Genomic DNA, 16852 nt, shown 5'->3' with positions numbered 1-16852 from the left:
TTACCTTTGCTGTTTTGCCGTGAAAAGGTTGTGTTATGGGTAAATCCACAATATTTCCAGTTGAACTCTGCCTAGTGTTTACATCTGAACCAGCCGGGCCAAAATCCGACGGCGCTAGGACCCTACACGGAAGCCTGGTGCGCGCGCATACAACCCCACGTTGGCCTGCACGTGGATCTGCTGATCTGATTGGTTCATGGCTGTCACATGGCTGCCAGTGCGGCCAATCACATCGACCTGGGTCTAGCGTCATTCCTCTCTCTCTATTGGTTAAAATGAGCCGCCCCTCACTCGAATCGACCACTGCGCTGCAGAGATAGAGGCTGAAAGCCAAACCCACCCAGAAGCTGCTCTGAGCAGCAGGACGCAGAGACACTGAATCCACTATGTTAGTTATTTACAATCGGTTCCAGTAGATTTATTTTCAGTTAGTTTATCCAAATTGTGTGAAAATAAAGATTAAACAATAGTTTATAGTAGCAGGTGGTTCCAAGCTGTGCCAAAAATGGACATTTTGGAAAGTTCGCCTGGATATTTTGTAGTAAAATCTCAATCATTTTGTCCTGCTTCAATTAATCAGAATCAACCACTGCAGAGACAATGTTCACATGTTGTACAATGATTTTATAGAGAGTTTGAGCTTCATCAGCATTATTCTAAAGGGCACTCATCAAAAATATGATTTTTTTTTAGGCGAATATTAATTTTATTAATTTTTTTCTGTGTGTCATCTTCATTTACTCTTCACTGGGAAGAGGAACCAACTTTTTTTTGGTCTGATGCACCAGCCGATTCAAAATTGTGTTCAGGAACTGGAACCGGTGTGAAAACCCTGTTGGAGGAACTATTGAGGTGAGACAGTCTAAGTTGCTGAACAGGTGCTGTCAGATTTAATTGCCTCCCTGTGCTTTTGATTCAAGCAGCAATTCCTGCAACTGTCAGATGCCACCTTTAATTTATTACTGTCATTACTGTCAGTGCCAAATAGTCATCAGCATCAGTCATTGGTCAACAACAGAGTTTATGGAGTAATTTATGTGATTTATTTTATTTAGAAGTCAGGACAAGGCACATTAATAAAACATGTACCGTAGTACCTGTAAATGTGCCAGATTGTAGCCCGAGGGCTAATTTCCATCTGGAGTCCTCTAGGCAGGTTGGTGTTACAATACAGTACAAGAGGTTAGAATACATTTTAAGTAGGAAATAGCATAAACACATACAAAATTACAACACATTACTGATACTAATATATGTTAAGACAGAGCAATATGGTAGAGGCAGTTAGGACATTAATGGTGATTACACGTTTGGTTGGCTCTGAGCCACACCTTCAGGTGGCTCTCAGGTGGCTCTTAAAGGTAGTCAAGGTAGGGCATTCCTTTATGGGTATTCATTCAGTTGTTTCAGAGGAAAATGCAAAGACTGCTTGATGAAAAACTGTCCCTGAAGGCAACATGCATCAGCGGTTTTGCATGAATTTCCCTCTAAAACAACTCTGTCTGGTAACGTTGTGTTATTATCTCATAGCGTGGTGAATGTGCAGGTCACAACTTGTCCACCAGAGCGTTGTGGAGTTGTTGGATTGTGTATTTGATGAGTTTGATGAGGGAAACCAAGAAATCCCATGAGCCTCCGTAGCGTAGCTCTGAGCAGCTCACGGCTCTGCTCCGCCGTTCTAAAAATAGCTTGCACCGACAGTTAAAGGTAACGAACCTACTGCTATGACTATAGGGATTATGGCAATGGGCCAATTTTCCAAAATGTTGAACTATCCCTTTAAAGAAAACCCCACCTGGATGATTCTGTTGTCATGTGAGACTAAAATGGAACTTTTTGGACTAAATTCCAAGCACCATGTTTGACCCAAACACAAACGTGTCCAGAGTTAGAGAGACAAAGAGACTGATGGCTGTAATTAAAGCAATAGGTGGATATGAAGTTCTACATCAGGGGGACTGGTGACTGTAACAACTCTGTTAATCTGGTTAGTTAGTTAGTTAGTTAGTTTCATGTATTGTCCACGGTGTGGAAATTTGTTTTTGGTCTCATAAAAACAACAAGCAGGACAACAACAACAAGAACAGCAACAACAACACTTACACGCAGACATCTTCAGGGCAAAAAGCAGGACAGCAGTGGCAGTTACATTACAACACATCAACGGGGCATGGTGTTCAATGCCCCAATTGCATTAGGAATAAAGGAATTTTTAAAAATATTACGATTTGCCCTTGGCACTTTGTAACGTCTACCAGAGGGAAGAAGTTCAAACTCCCTATTGAGTGGATGAGAGGGATCGTTTGCTATTTTGACAGCTTTTTTCCTAAGCACTTCCTCGTACATACAACTTAATTGTTTCTGTCTTGTCCCTATATGATTTTTGAGGCAAGGTTTACTATAGATGTTGATGTTAAGAGTATAAGTCATAAAATGGGGTAAACCTGTAAAAAAGTTTGTGTTCAATGGGTTTTGAATGATTTCAGCCTGTGCAGTGTGACAAAGAATCCACTTCTGTTGCTGTTTCAAAGGGCGTGGGATGGTTTTCTATAGGCTGTGGCTCTATACATCTCTTGTCACCTACTTTGCCTTGGCATGTTTTTTTTTCTACCACGGTACGCCATTGTGCGATCTTTCATTGCATGCTATAGGCGTGACATCTTTCAGCTGTTATACCAGTTTATCAACAATTATGCTTAAGGACCGACTGAGTGTGTCAGGGCAGTGAGTTTACTGAGCTGAGAGCAGACAGGAGCTCCGTGTGTCTCCACCACAGTAAGTAGTGATCATTGTTGAATTGATCCTTGTGTAAATGTCGTGTAGACTCAGTGAGACTCAGTGTGTTGATGTTGCTTCACTTCTCTGTGGAGACGACAAGTAGAATCTGGTTGGTTCGGGTGGAGGAGACAGAGTTGATCAGGTTAAACTGTGTGTTATTGATGGTTTCACTTTCACTCCAACAGTAGAAACAGTGACAGTGTTCAAGTGGTGATTTAGGTTTTTTTCTTTTTCTTTATTAGTTTAGTTTAATTTATTTCGTACCAAAACAAAGAAAAGAACAATTATGCTCACAAAGACGTACAAGATACAGTGCAGGAAGAGGCAAAAAAAACCACAGGCGCACTCACTTACTAATGACAAAGAAACATATAAGAAAGCTAAAACAAAACAAAAATAGAAAATGAACACCAATACTAAATAAGTTACTGATGAGCAATTCAATATTTCTTTAAACACCATTTAAAACATTTCATTGATGTGCCTTTATTTCTTAGATTGAGTATCTATTCAACAGTATTGCACCTTTGTATCAAACCTCTGTACGTGAAAGCATAACTTATTCATAACATTCATGCAATCCTCCATACTTATGAACCACTTCAATTAGTACTAAACACACTAAAAATTGAACCGTGTAATAAACACTACTTACCATATTCAACATACAACAGACATCAAGTATAACAAATTTTAACAAATACAAATGATATTTTTGGTGGTAAATAAATAAAACGACTGCAAAAACTCTATAATATGCACAATATCTAAATAAAACAAATCACAAAGCCTTCTCCAAACCCCTTACAACTACAACTTATAACACACAAAATCCAAAAATCTTACCACACCCAAACTAATTACACACCATTTTATACCCATTTATAACCAATACTATAATCCAGCTGAGTCCAATCCACTAAGGCCTCACAATCAATTAACAACACATATTCTATACACACATATCCACAAACAACAAACACCCACCCATCAACCACTAACACATTGTAAAAACACAAACCCAATAACTAAGAACCCCCCCAACCCCATAACACAACTACCAACAATTTCCCCACCCACCACCCCACAAATCACTCAATCATTCAATAGCATTGCAAAAACCATCAATACCCAACCGCTATTACATTCTAAAAATTCAACCCCTATCAAACCAAAAAAATCTACAATAAAAAAAACAAACTATACACAACAATCCATATCCAAACAACATATAAAAAAAAATTCAAATAAATCATAAAATACCCTATAATTACATCACTAAAAAAATAACCCCACATCCTTATTTATCCACACCCTCCAACAAATAACCTCTAACCTCCTCAACATTTCCATAACACCACATTTCAACCCATACAACCACATACATTCCTCAAAAAAACCATCATCATACCAATAAATTCCCACTACCCTCCCCACTTAAACATCCATAACAAATCTTACCAAACCAACCCCAAAATATACAATCCCTACCCATCCCAAACATAACCACAAAAATTAAAACAAACCACAAACCCCCACCCAACACCAACAACACCACACCACACCCAACACCACCCCCCAACCCCAACACCCCCAACACACCACACCCCCACAACCCCACACCCCACAACACCCCCCCACCCCCCCACCACCCACCCCCCACCACCCACACCAAACACCCCACAACCCACCCCACCCCCCAAACCCCACACACCCACAACCCAACCCACACCCCCCCCCCCCCCACCCCACCCCCCCACCCCCACCCACCCCCCCCCCCCCACACCACACCCAAACACACCCCCCACACAACCCCCCCCCACCACCAACCCCCACAAAAAACCACCCCAACACAAACCCCCCCCCCCCAACAAACCACCACCCCCACAACCCCACCCCCCCCCACCCCCACCACAAACCAACACCCACCACACACACCCAACCCCAAAACCCAACCACACCCAACCCACACCCAACACCACCCACCCACCCCCCACACAACCCACCCACCAAACCCACACACAACCACACCCCACCCCACAAACCCCCCCCCCCACCCACCACCCCCCCACACACACCCAACACACACCCCACCCCCACCCCACCCCCACCAACACAACCACCCACACCCCCCCCCACAACCCAAACCCACCACCCCCCCCCCCCCCCCAACCACCCAACCCAAAAACACAAACCACCCACCACCCCCCACCCCACAACACCCACAACCCCACCCACCCCCCCCACCCACCCCCCCACACCACCCCCCACCCACCCCCAACACACACAACCCCAACACCACCACACACCAAACACAAAACACAACAACACACCAAAAACACACCACACACCAAACCCACCACAAAACACCCAACCACCCCACCAACAACCACACAACAACAACCACCACCCCACCAACCCACTACCCCCCACACCCACCCAAAACCCCCCACCCCCACACCACCACCCCCCCACAACACACCAACACCACTCACACACAACACAACACCCCCCCCCAAACACAATACACCCCACAAAAACAATACAACATACACAACACCACAAACACACAATCCTCAACACCTAAACAACAACCTATCATTTAATACATAAACCCTACACATTACCCCCCCTAACCACTTTCTACATATATCCCCCTCTCCTAACTCTCCTTCCTCAAATAATCAACCCCCTCAAACTTCACCTAATTCAAAATTCATTCAAAAACATACACCGTAATTACCACGTCTGCACTGACCTACACATATTGCGATATTTATATGACCCTATCTACTTACCCACGATTTCACTACTCACTCTTTTTATACAATCAGAGACTGACTTCATGTGTCCAGACTCAGGACTGAGGACTCAGGACGGTACAAGTGTGAAGTTCTCAATGGACATAGTGGGTTGGGCTCTGACTCGTGTCAACTGAACGTCGCCGGTGAGTTGAATCAGTTCAGCCACCAAAACCCTCCAACATCCAAACACTAAATATTCACTTTACAACCAAAGTGTTCCACAGAGAAAATCTGTCGCTAGAGAAGCTGGAAGCAGAAAATATTCACTGGCGATGATGATTGGTTTAATTCAGTCTCTCAGCAGGAGAAAGGTTTCCTCTTAAACTATAACAGTTTTCTTGTCTGTAACAACATCTATTGCATGTCTGTCCGTCCTGGGTGAGGGATCCCTCCTCTGTTGCTCACCCTGAGGTTTCTCCAATTCTTCCCTGTTAAAAGGGACAACGAGGAGTTTCTATTTGGTTATAAAAAAGTCTCACGTTAATGTGGATGAATCTACGTTACCACTTGTTAATGGGCCCATTTTCGATAAATATATGGTTTTGTCTCTATCGTTATTATTAGTGGTGGCGGAGATGCTGGTCGAGCCGACCAGCGTTTCTTTACTTTCGGTTTCGTGGCGAGTCATGAGAATAACGCAGCCGAATCGCTGTTTATGGTTGGGACTACGATGGTATGTGATCGTCTTTGAACCTCTGACTTTACTGTAATTCTTGATGAAAGAAAACATGAGTCCATCTTGCGGCGATCAAAGAAATGAGCGAGGCTCATAAATGTAGTGTGAAAACGCTTTGCTTTTCCAAAACTCCTAGTTGTCCCTTTAAAGGGGTTTTCCATGGAGTTTTTCCTCAGTCGATGTGAGGGTCTAAGGGCAGAGGATGTTGTTACGATGCCATGTAAAGCCCTTTGAGACAAACTGTTTGTAAAAACGGGCTATACATATAAAATTGCCTTGCCTTGCCTCTTCAGATCAATCACCACATGTTTATGTCCTTTACAGCAGAGAGATCGGGACCAGAGAGACCAGAGAGACCAGGACCAGTGAGATCTGAACCAGAGAGACCAGGACCAGTGAGATCTGAACCAGAGGGACCAGGACCAGAGAGTAATGGGATGATCGGTTTATATGTTGTACTAGGACTAGTAACAGTTCTACTGGTCAGGAAACTGAAACCTCTCTGTCTCTGCATCCTTTCAACTCATTGGCCCACTCCTCTGCTTTCCTCTGAGTCCATCATCTGACCTTTGACTTTCACATCTCTCTTCATGCAAATGGACAGAGGTGTTCCTCTCTATACTCAACACTCTCCTCTTGTTACCTGTTGTCGAGGACTTGTTTTGTATGATCTCTTGTACTTTTCAATCATATGTAGTAATCAACAATGGCACTTAGGTTTCTACTGCAATGTTGTGTGATAAATGAATGAATGTAGATGTTATTGTAACGCTGTGCTCATGTTAGGGGTGTGGATTTTTCATTATGCGTATGAAATATGAACATTTTGCAAATAAACCTTTGTTTTCATGTGAGAAGTTGTCATCAGTCTCCTGTGTGCAAATCTTTTATATGTCTCTTTATATATGACTCCAAAGTTCTCAAAGGAGATTTTGTCCTCAACAAAAACGTAAACTGGAAAATGTGAAGAAATGCTGAAAAGGCTGAATCTATAGCTGAAGAGTCACACATAGAAGGTGAAATGCTGAATGTCCGAAATGTTTAAAAAGCTGAAGAATCGTCTTGTGTGTGTGTGATGTAGTATATTATACTCCTTAACTTTTTTTACTTTAATATCTTAAACTATTGTATGTTCTTCTTTGTATGTATGTAGGGCTTTTCTGGACAGATGCTCTACTTCATGGGGTCCATAATTTGCTTAGAAGTCATCTGACCTAATGGGATATGCATGGTTCAATATGACTGAATGATCCTGTTGTCTTCTCTAATGGGTCAGAGACATGGGATACAGGATATGGTTTTCTGCTGGCCTAAAAGTTAAAAGGTCAAGTCAGAGGTCATTGGCCATCTGGACGGGAGCTTTCTCTCTGTCTGGAGAACATATAAAAAGGAAGGTTTTTGAGTTGAGAGAGATAGATCTCATATTGGCACCAGAGATGCTCGGAGGACTTCTCACATTGGCACCAGAGATGTTCCAGAATTCGACATTTTTTGTACACTGTTCTTCTTCTTGTTAATAAACTTCTTTTTTTAATACAAGTGAAGACGTGTCAGCGGTGATCCCTTCTTTTCATCAACACATCAATATACCACAGTGATCAAAGAGTTTGTTAACGAGCTCCATCTTTCACCTGTGTGACTGAAACTACAGCTCTCTGTGAGAAACAAGTTTGTCCTATCAGATCAATAGCCTAACAGAACTGTGATCAGTCTGAGACAAACACATTTAGGCATTCATAAGTATGTAAAGTAAAAACTGTGGATTTTTGAAGGAAAACTACCTTGCTTTGGTTTCATTCTTTGCTGTGGTATAAACCTTTGATGTTGACCTGTTTCCTTTGTTATTTTTTATCTGAGTTCTTCTGTACCTAGTCCTCAGATGAAGTGGGCTGGGCTGGAACCGCCAACCTTTTGGTTAACATTTTAACATTTAACGCGCTAACTGATTGCACCACATCCAATGTTGAAATCCACTGAATATTCAAACTATATTCCTAAATGTCTCTCTGTTTCCTGACGTCACTCCTCCATGTCTCTGTCTTCACGAACTCAGCTCTCAGACCTTGGAGCAGCTGGAGGAACAAACTAGTTGAGGAGCTGCAGTCACGTGTTTGTGTCACCAGATGGCGCCACTGCTGCTCACACTGGAGTCACCTCACAGCTCCACTGAGCAGCTTCTCTCTGTCCACTCAGCTCCTTATCTGACCTTTTATTGGTTTATTGAGTCACATGTCACAGAGTGTTAGTGATTTATGCCCAAATTATTGCATTTTTGAAGTGTTTCCACTCAAATAGGCGGTGTGCAGCCAATTGTGACTGGAACACCCACTAATGTAACGGTTTGTCTCAACAGGAGAAGAGACCTGTTGACAGGGGCTGAAGGCAGCTAGGGTGGTAATGGAAGGGTGGGGCCTCTGCATCTTATATTAATTAGATACATTAGAATGAGACAATGCAGAAACATAAATGTTGATTTTATTCAGGATGTACTTAATATCAATTGGGAGTGCTTTGAACTTATTCCCTATGTCGAGGATGCATGGAACTTCTCGTATACTAACTTTATGAATATTGTTGATTTACACGCTCCATGGAAGACAATCAGGATTAAAGGTCATCACTTACCCTGGATTAACCCTGAGCTAATTCATCTTTTTAAAATGAGAGACAGGGCCTGGGCAAAATATAGAGCCACAAGAGACCTTATCGACTGGGAATCCTACAGATCTCTAAGGAATCGATCTAAAACCAAAACCAAGTTAGCTAAATCCAACTATTACAAGGTCTGTCTCTCAAGGTTTTCAAAACCCTTGACAATTCTGGAAACATATTAACAATATTCTCAACAGGTCTCAGAAGGGTTCCATAAACTCAATCAAAATTGATAATGAAATTGTAAATGACACCCCTATCATCTCTAACTTGCTCAATAAGCATTTCTCAACCATTGGAAGCACCTCATTTGTTGACTTCTCTCACTCCCACAAATACTAGCATATAGAATATAGAATAGAATATAGAATATAGAATATAGAATATCCTTTATTGTCATCATACAATGCATGACGAAATTAGCTGCCTGCAACCCATGAACGCCGAATAAATAGATACAAACAGAAAGTACGAAAATGTATACAATTTAAATAAAACAAGAAAACACAAACACATCAGTAGCACTCTTAGACTCCTGGCCTTCAGGAGTGTACTAATGCTGAGAGCTCCATTTCCCTTCGCAAAATCTCACCAATGGAAGTTTAGTGTGTAATCTGTGAACTGAAGGAAGGTGGTGCTGGTCCTGATGGAATAGAGGCTAGGTTTATCTACACAAGTGCTACACAGACTCAGGAGCAGGTGTAGATTTTGTGAGTAGCTACAAAAAGATCGGAACTACTAAAAGCTGTGCACAGTTTACACACAAATACATGCTGCTTATGTTTCATGAATGAGACCCATGAGGCCTGTTGACTTGTTCTGATAGTGAGAGCTAGGGTCCAGTTGGTTCTGATGGGTCCTTCTTTGAGGGAGCTGAAAGGTCAAAGGTCAGACTTTTTGTCCAGTGAATGGAAGATTCATCGACCGAAGGGAAGTCAGTTCTCTGAGAATCAGAGTCTCTACAGCAGTGAACTGAAGTCCCATTGCTCGATCTATGAGTTGAGGAGCAGCAGAGTTTGACCAGTAGAACTGTTGTTACTACTGCTACTAACACCAGTCCCAGTCCAACATAGAAGCCGATTCTTCCCCAGCTCTCTGGTCCTGGTCTCTCAGTTGGTCTCTGAGTCTCATGTTGAGCAGCAGCTGCTGTAAAGGACATCAACATGTGATGATTCATCTGAAGAGGAAACCTTTCACTTTGCAGTACAAATATTACACTCATAGATCTTATTTTATGTCTATTTTTAAAAACTTCCACTAGAAACCTTCAGAAATGTGGTCTTACAACATGTCTCTGTAAAAGGTTTAAATGTGTTGTAGAAAGTCCTGAAGGACCTGATGGTCGTTCAGAAGGACAGAGGTCTGTGAGTCTCTGAGAGTGGACTCTGGGACTGGACTGATGTGTTTACACCAAACAGCTGGAAACTCTTTACTCGGATTGACTCACCAGAGACGTTCAGTTGACATTCATCAGAGCCACTCCCATGTTCAGTGATGATCAAACACCAGTACATTCCTGAGTCTTCAATCCTGAGTCTAGACACATGAAGTCTGACTCGTCCTTCTCTGAGGACGTCTCTGTCACACTGGACTCGTCCTGAAAACTTTTCATCCTTAATCTGTTCAACACCCTCAAGTAGATGATACAGGACTGATCGGTTCTTGTGATCATCAGTGAACATATGACAGTAGACGATGAGTGAGTCCAATGAACCCTGAGTGGTGGTGAAGGTCCACTCCAGTGTGATGTTGTGGTTCTCCTCTGCCTGATAGGAGCTCTGTGTCACCTTCACTACAAATGCTGGTTCTGAGGAGACAGAGGGAAAGTGAGGAGCAGACTAACTGAGGACTTGTATCAGTTTGTAGAGAATAAAGTGAAGGAGTAAACTCACCACAGACACAGGAGGTCAGTGTGAGGAGCAGCAGGAAGCAGCACATCATCTTCTCCCTGTCACAGGAGACAACAACACATCAACAACTACATCTACACTCACTTTTTCCAGTGCCCAAATGGCCACATATGTGATTATATTTTGTGAGTGTTTGACATTACACCTCAGCACCATCCCTCACTGGGCTTAAATAAAAGATATAAACAACTAAATAATATTAATTAAAAAGAAACCAAAAAGAAAAAGAAACAAGTCTGTGAAGATGAGCTCACTAAGAATCACATTTCTTTACAAATACGTATTCTGATCAAGGAAAATAAAAAATACTGTATACACTTAAAGAAAACATGTGATAATGACAAGAACAAAATGAAGAAAGCAGTTTAAATGTTGAGATTATACTTGACCTTTTGTGAATAGTACTTTATCAGTCATCCTACTCAATCACAACATCTCATCTACATGTATTACCATAGAATACGGTGCTTGTTTGCCATTTAATGATCATAAAAATAATGTTCAGTAAATTATAAAACAGCATTTTTATGGTAAAATATTTATTTACACAGTGAAGTTTGGAAATAACCCTGAATATAAGACGTACAATCATCTGTATAGAAATTCCCAACTTTGACTGTGATATCAAAATATCAACATTTTGACAATTTATTTATTTGTTTGTTTGTTTATTTCGGGCATGTCAATTAAATCATCATCATCAGAAGCAAAAGCTTATCTAGTCCCGCCCCCATTACCCGCAGAATAATTATCTTAATAATCTCTTCTTTTTTTTTTACATTTTGACATAACATTTTCTTTTTCTTATGACAATTTCTTGATGTACATGATAAAAGATCTTCATCTGACAATAATTATGTGTCTGGTTCTCTGTCTGAATATTGTTAATATTGATATAAATAAACCAGTCCATAAGATTAGGACGTATTTAAGTCATGAAGTTAATCGAGTGTTCTCACCAACAACAGGAGCTCTTCGTGGGTTTAACCAGCTTCCTTGGTCCTCAGATCTTCAGATCTTGGCTCAGATCTTCAGTTATAGAGGTGAAGAACAGGTGAGTGTGGTAGCTACTCGACACATTGTTCCATTTTACGTAAAAAAAGAGATAATAATCACCAACAACAATAACCGATACTCTGGTGGCACTGTGATTGTCCTCTAGAGTTTCTGGGTGTCGTCTTCTGGGTTGGGCTCGTTCCACGAAGGATAAAAATCTCACTATGTCACTCACATAGATATGAATCTACCTGACGCACAAACTCCAGTGTGAGTGTGTGTTACAGCAGAGAGCTCCAATGCAAAAATAGATTCATTTACATGACGTTTCGAGCGCACAAACCCTTCCTCAGACGTTACATACAGCAGACCAATAAATATCTGTCATTCTCCACCACAGTAAGTTGTGATCATTGATCCTGGTGTACAAATGCTGTGTTGACTCTCTGAGCACCAGTGTGTTGATGCTGTTTGATCAATATCCATATTAATCTTTATTTGATTGATTCACTGTTTCATATTTAAAGCTTCATATTGGACTTTGATGTGTAACTGTGTGAAAATCAAACATCAGTGATGATCAACAGAAACAGTTGATTCACCTGCATCTTCCTCTTGTTTGTGAGTTGCTGCTTTCTGAGCAGTTCACTTCACTTCTGTTCACGAGTCCAAAGAGAAAGAATTTCTTTATAGTCGGGGGGAAAGTAAAAGTTCATATAAATGATGATCAATCTTTTTCAGCTCTAAAGCTCAGATGGTGTCAAACATCATCACAATAAATAAAATAAAACCTTCTCACCTCCTCACATTACTTCCCTGTTCTAACATGTCAGACCAGTATTTCAGTAACACATTACTTGGTATTGTAATTCCCAACCTTGTTTTTCTGTCACATGTTTTTAGAGACTTGACCACAGATCCAGAGTCAGTTCCTCTCTTTTCTACTTGTGAAAGACAATGTGGGATAAAAATCGGATCTGTTGTTTTAGAAGAAGTTGAATTCCATCACTTGTTTTTATTAGAGTGTCACAGTGTGACCTGAGTGATGTTGAAACCTGCCTGCCAAACCAGTTTCTATACTCATGAAGTAATCTACATCTTAAAACACCAGTCCAGTTATGCAACCAAGAATGTTTGGTTGTGGTGGACTGTATGGAAGCAGCTACTCCCAGCAGTGACTTCATTGACCTTGAAACACTTAGTTGATTTCAGTTCTGTACGTATGTTCCTTCTGGTGTCTCTCCTGTCTGATTTCCTCTTTTCTCTTTTCACCGCTGTTTCTGTCAAGAGGAACTGGAATTCCATGTGACCCGACAGGCAAGGGAACCTCACTAACATTGGCTCTCAAAACATTTTTTTGTAATTGGTCGAACTGATTCAAAACAGAAACTGTCTATATAAAAGTACAAACAGCAGCCACTTCACTTCAACAGACCGGAGCTCCATGTGTCTCCACCACAGTAAGTAGTGATCATTGTTGAATTGGTCCTGGTGTAAATGTAGTGTAGACTCAGTGAGACTCAGTGTGTTGATGCTGCTTCACTTCAAGTAGAATCTGGTTGGTTCAGGTAGAGACTGTCTAAAGGCTTAGAACCAAAGGGGCGTAAGTGACATTTTGGGTGAAAATGAGTTCTAAATATCAAAGCAAAGGTCTCAATGAGCTCTATCCAATGATGCCCATCTGAGATCAAACTGTATTGAATAAAGCAACAAAACAATAAAGACCTAACACAAAAGTGTGAGTAATGTTTGGAGCCAGAAGGGTGTAAGTGGACTTACGCCCTTCTGGCCCTGAAAAATACATGAAATACATGTAGGACCCACATGTTTGTTCAGAGCCAGAAGGGCATAAGCGTAGTTGATGCCCTTAAACAGCATTGAAAATGGCTGAGAAAACTGCAGACATGGAACTGTCTGAGGCAGAAAAGATTTTGATGAATATTATGAAACAAAGTGATGAATCCTAGTGAAGAAGTTGAAGATGAGTCAGAGTTGTTTTTGAATGCATGTCCTCACAAGAGTGATGACAGTAAGACAGAGAGCCTTACTGGGGTCATCCCTATGTTCCCCGGCTCCTATGTAGCTGTTTTGTGTGTGACTGGGGAACATTGAACCCTTTTTTAGTTGGTTTGGTTTGTTTAAGTTTAATACAGTAAAAAGACCAGGTAGAGGCTAGACAGGCCAGATAGATAGATAGAGTCCAGATAAATAGAGAGTGCCAATCGACCGGCAACAGCGGGGAACATAGGACCCTTTTAAAATAATTAATTAATGAGTTAAATGACAATGAATTACTTATTCAAGTGTTAATTATTCAATCAATTCAATACATTGTTCAACAGATACGCCCAATATGTCCATAGAAGACATGGAAATGTTTGGTGCCAAAAAGGCGTGTGACGTTTTTGACATATTTCTTTGATTTAAAAATGTTTAAGAACATGTTCATTGTGTTAATATGTCATAAGTTTATTATATAAATACTCATTCATATAAGTATTTCTGTGGTTGCAATGTTGTGGTTTAAGGTTAATGAATACAGTTGATTGAAGTGTGGTCAAAATTTTGTTTTGCCTCTCCTGTAAAGTTTGTCAAAAGCTACTTACGCCCCTGTGGTTCCAAGCCCCGTTATTCTCCAGGACAGATGAATGTTGAAACTGATGGTTTCATGTCACTGTTACATTAGTTAATTGACTAATATTCATATTGATTTTCTTTTGACTGAACATCCACTGCTCATCAAAAGCTCCGTGTTTGACTTTGATGTGAAACTGTGTGAAAATCAAACATCAGTGATAATCAACAGAAACAGCTGGTGAGAGACAAATTAAATCAAACACACATGAATTCAGGTAAAACAGATGCACAATAAGAGCAGTCAACTTTGTACATTGCTATTTATGTGAAGAATAATTTATATATTTTCATGTGATTTGTGTTCTTTACACTGATGATTTCTTCTGTCTCAGACATCAACAATGAAACCTGCTGCAGTGTCGAAGAAGGACCATGTATTCCTATTTGTCTTTGACGAATGAAACTCAACAGATGAACACACAGTCTGAAGGACTTGTGATATATCCAGAGGTATGACAGACAGAGCATTAGCACCATCTAGTGGTGAAAGCTGTGAACTGCACTCTCCTGACTGTAGTGGTTGTGTGAGTGTAGATGTAGTTGTTGATGTGTTGTTGTCTCCTGTGACAGGGAGAAGATGATGTGCTGCTTCCTGCTGCTCCTCACACTGACCTCCTGTGTCTGTGGTGAGTTTACTCCTTCACTTTATTCTCTACAAACTGATACAAGTCCTCAGTTAGTCTGCTCCTCACTTTCCCTCTGTCTCCTCAGAAGCAACATTTGTAGTGAAGGTGACACAGAGCTCCTATCAGGCAGAGGAGAACCACAACATCACACTGGAGTGGACCTTCACCAACACTCAGGATTCATCAGACTCACTCATTGTCTTTTGTGAACTGTTCACTGATCATCAGAACGAACCAAACGTCCTGTATCATCTACATGAAGGTGATGAGGCTCCAGAGTCTCTAGATAAACAGTTTTCAGGACGAGTCCAGTGTGACAGAGACGTCCTCAGAGAAGGACGAGTCAGACTTCATGTGTCCAGACTCAGGACTGAAGACTCAGGACTTTACCAGTGTGAGATTCTCAATGAATATGGAGGGAACTCAGCCTCATGTCGACTGAATGTCTCTGGTGAGTTGAGCTGAGTAAAGAGTTTTTTTCAGCTGTTTGGTGTAAACACATCAGTCCAGTCCCAGAGTCCACTCTCAGAGACTCACAGACCTCTGTCCCTCTGAAAGACCACCAGGTCTTTCTACAACACATTCAAACCTTTATGAACACATGTTGTAAGACCACCTCTCTGGAGACTTTACCTGAGGGGATTACCCACAATTCATAGTTACTTTCATAGTTATAGTATTGCTATGTTAAAAATACAGTCGGATTTTGTGTGGAATAACTATGTATTTAATTATATTCATCTATGCAGGACGTAGCAGAGGTGTTTTATTTCCTGGTTCAATGAAAAACTTTGTCTTCAGATCAATCACCACATGTTCATGTCCTTTACAGCAGCTGCTGATCAACCTGAGACTCAGAGACCAACTGAGAGACCAGGACCAGAGAGACCAGGACCAGAGAGCTGGGGAAGGATTGGACTCTATATTGGACTGTCATTAGCAGTAGTAGTAGTAGTAGTAGTAGTATTAGCAATCGTAACAGTTCACCTGGTCAAACTTCGCAGGTCTTCATGTCATAAATCCAGTGATGGGGAAAAGGACGTCAAGACAGTGGTGTGAAGATCAGCAGTCAGGAGCTTCTATCTTTCTTTACCAGACTATCCAGCATCTGTTACAAATTTTGAATGTATGGTCATGTTACTGTGGATTTAAAAGAAAATGTATATATGTATATATATATTCCTATCATAAATAAACCTTTATATATGAGAAGTTATTTGATTCCTGTGTGTTAATCTTTTACTGTCAGACCTCAAAGTTCTCAAAGAAAAGACTTTGTCCTCAAATATAAGTTATAAACTGGTAAATGTGTGTGAATGTTGAACGCTGAATCAGATCGTTGAAGTAACGTGGAAGTAGCGGAAGAAATGCTGAAAACTGTGATCTGTGTAAGACCTTCCCAAACACTGCTGGCCTTCCAGGAGTTTCTAGAGTAGAAAGTGTGGATTTTTGAAGGAAAAGACTTCAGATCTGGATTCTTTCTGCAGTTTGAACATTAGTTTGGTATCATCAACCTTTCATGAGCTCTGTCTGATTTCCTTTCTCTCCAGTCCTCAGCTAAAGAGGTGCTAACCGATTGAGACACGTCCACTCTCAGGAGGCGTGGCCTTCATGTTCAAACTCAACAATCCCAAGTACTGGATCTACTTCCTCCTTCCGGCTGATCAGTAATAATGTCTCTACGTGTCCTCTGACTAACTCAGCTCTCAGACCTTGTAACAGCTGGAGGAACAAACTAGTTGAGGAGCTGCAGTCACGTGTTTGTGTCACCAG

General features: G+C 41.1%; 1 long non-coding RNA gene across 1 annotated transcript in view; it reads left to right on the top strand.

Annotated features, from left to right (window-relative positions):
* Window positions 1-1460: 1460 nt before the first annotated feature.
* LOC146968613 (uncharacterized) overlaps window positions 1461-16852 on the top strand; it is a 236224-nt gene continuing 220832 nt past the window's right edge. The window contains exon 1 of the long non-coding RNA XR_015034337.1: window positions 1461-1546. This is a non-coding gene — a long non-coding RNA (uncharacterized LOC146968613). The remainder of the gene's footprint in view (window positions 1547-16852) is intronic.

The sequence above is a fragment of the Trachurus japonicus genome, chromosome 18 (assembly GCF_045865225.1).
Source record: "Trachurus japonicus isolate A0001 chromosome 18, Traja_1.0".
NCBI lineage: Eukaryota > Metazoa > Chordata > Actinopteri > Carangiformes > Carangidae > Trachurus > Trachurus japonicus.
The sequence above is the reverse complement of the archived record's forward strand: the minus strand, read 5'-3'. Positions and strand labels throughout refer to the sequence as shown.